The sequence below is a fragment of the Morone saxatilis genome, unplaced genomic scaffold, assembly GCF_004916995.1.
Source record: "Morone saxatilis isolate NCDOM2014 unplaced genomic scaffold, NCSU_SB_2.0 Contig7, whole genome shotgun sequence".
Lineage (NCBI taxonomy): Eukaryota > Metazoa > Chordata > Actinopteri > Moronidae > Morone > Morone saxatilis.
The window spans coordinates 4,141,044-4,144,133 of NW_023340246.1; positions in this window are offsets into that span (position 1 = coordinate 4,141,044).

The window sequence follows — 3,090 nt, forward strand, 5'->3', positions numbered from 1 at the left end:
ACTGGCTCTAGATGGGGCTTTTCTCATTTTTCACGAGTTCCGTGGCCACCGTAGTTTCTCCTAAACGCCTGGTATGGGAGGGTGAGGCGAGGGGTTGAAATCTGCAACTACACAGCTAAATGGCGCTAAATCCCACACACTGGTCCTTTGAACTAAGCCAGCAATCTTTCCATAATCCTAATTGAGTGCTTTTGATGCTGAAACGTGGCCATAAAAACGTTTAAAAATGCTTTAGTTGCTGTGAGCAGATATTGTATTGCTAGAGAGGATATAAAGTTTAGTTTAACATTTTGTGACTTGGCAGATACAATGATGAACAGTTTGCTCTATATGCTAATGAACAGAATTAGTAGGCATGACAGTGTTGTACCGGCATACAACTGTAATCTCCGCTGAAATAGGGTCGGTTAACCCAAATGACAAAAAACACATTTTGTAATTTATTCATATATAGCGAAACAGCAGCATCTCCGTCTCCATTACTTTAGATAATCCACAGACCTTGGTGTCAACAGCTTTCAGTAGCACTGCTTTCTGCCAAATAAATTGTCTTGATGAGAGTAGTCTCTCTGACTGTTGAAAAAAAAAATTCTGTTCAAGTCTCATGTAAAACCTGGACAAACAAAACCCAAACTATCCGCAAACCACTCGAGATACTTTGACTGTATTGATTTCACGTTCTCTTCCCAGGCAGAGTGTCAGAACCAGATTGGAGAAACTATGAATTTTGAATCAGTATTATGAGGCCTGTCTTTGTATTTCTCCACTCTCCATTCACACACTAAACCCCACTTTATTGGCCCATTATATTAGATCAACGCATTTTCAACAAGCGATTACAGAGTGTAAGGTGATAAAACACTCATGAATCTCCTCAGGTTGTAAAGAATTAATCAAGTGCCATTAATGGCCCATGAGATGTAATAGGTAGAACAGGAATTTTAATCATGCTCCTTCCTACAAAGTGACCACATCTTCACGCCATCCATCTTTGGTGGCTACTGGCTCCAGGTTGGCCTTAATAAAAGGGAGTTAAGATCTACACACCACTGGAAGAGACTGGATGCAATGTGTCATTAAAGATAAAAGATCTCGGCCACAATTCACAGATGTGGAAATGGAGAAACCATAGGAGATGAGCGCAGTAAGAAAGCGGGTGTTGAGGCGAGAACGGAGCAGGAAGAACCAGAAAGTGGATGCGAAGAGGGTGCATGAGGGAAGCGGAGGGAGAGAGACCCCTAGGTTATCTATGCATTAGCAGACTCCTTTGTGTTTTTCAGCTCCATGCAGACGACTAATGGATGAGATAGAGTGAGTCAGAGCTCTGTCAGAGACGAGCATGGAGCTTTTCTTCTCCCCCACTCACATTAATGACACCTTGGCCCCCTCTCCACCCTTCATTAAAGCTGCTAATGCTAATTTATCCCACCGTTAGCGTTATTAATACACTTCACTTTGCAACTTTGTACACGGCGTACAGGCCGCTTGGATCCCGCTGTCATCCATTCACTTGTTGGATTTTGCTATAAACACAGAAAGGTCTCTCTTTAGGGACTGTACAAAAAGTATTGTGGGGGACTGAATTTAATATTTCGTTAAGAGGAACATCCTTTGTGTTATTTATTCTTGGTAGATTCTGTAACCTCTCCTTTACCTAGAAAAATCTTACCTCCCATAATATCTGAAGACAAAATATTTATGGCAAACAAAAAAACAGCTGTCCCCCATTCTTGAGAAAAGAGCTGCTGAATAAACACAAAATAAGGGAAAACAAAAATATGCCAACAAAATTGCTATACTCTGAATGTTGCCAAATGCACTTTTACGCACTTGTTCTTATTTCCTTTTCCTTTTTTTAAAGCAAAACTAATCTAAATAGAGAAAATAGCACCTCACCCGCTATCAGACTTAGCTGAGCTGCTGGAGCTCATAGAAAAAAAGCATCCACACACTCAAATCTGTGCACAAATCTCTTTAATAAGCGTGCCTTCAGCTGGAGACCTTCAAAGCAAAAACAGTAAGCAAGTGAAAGAACACCAATTGATTAGCCTTAATGCAGAGCACTTATGTCAATCAGTTGAACCTGTGTGTCTGTATGTAATATTAGTAAAACCAATCTCACAAGGGAAGAATAATCAGAACACCATCCCCTGTACTTCCCAGGATCCCGAAGATTTTAGACTACCCTTCTGTCAATAAAAAAGATGATAACTCCCCCTTTTTCTGTCCCCCCACACAGCTAATAATTTTCATACAGTCCCTTAAGGGACAGTAAAGTGGTGGAACATTACTCCAGATTTCTCCTGCTCGACTGTATTTTAGGCTCAGACAAAAAATTTACTCAGAAAACAAAACCAAATGCATGAGACCAGTGCTCCTTTTATGAATGCTCTGATTGCTTCCTGTTTGACTAAAAGGGAAAAACATTTTGTCTTGAAAACATGTAACATTTTCAGGGTCTTAGTTAACTTTAATGGAAGCACAACACAGTTCTGATTTGTTTTGGAAAAAAAGAACTGGGTAAAAGCATTCATTTGTGCAAGATGGAAAGACTCATCTCTTGAGACAACAGGCCCTTCGCTGTAGTCCATTTTCTTTTTGCTTTCATGCCGGCATTCACTTAAAGGGGCAAGGCTGTTTATATTTGTGAATTAATGAAGATATATTTTCTAATGAAACTTCCTGTAATGAGTTCCCAGGCTCCTGGAAGGATTATGTTGTCTTGGTGCCCTGGGGTAAAGCCTGGTGTGCAGGGGCCTCCCTTTCCCAGCGATCACTACTTTATTCGTGTACAGTACATCATATATCAGCCCCCTGCACCCAGTCAACTGCCTGCTCTGTCAGATAGGTTATGCAAATGATATGAAATGGTAAAGATAGCTAAAATAATATGCAAATCTATAGGCATGAGTGGCTAAAATGGACCAGTTGCAATATCAAGACCATGAAGTATGTCATTACCGAAATAGAGCAGAGAGAGGAGTGTGTAGGTTCATGGCTCAAAGTGTCACAGATGTGAAAGGCACAGATTCAATTTGAAGTTATTGAGATATGGGAAAGTTGTGACTCTTTCTGGCCTCTGGTTCTCAG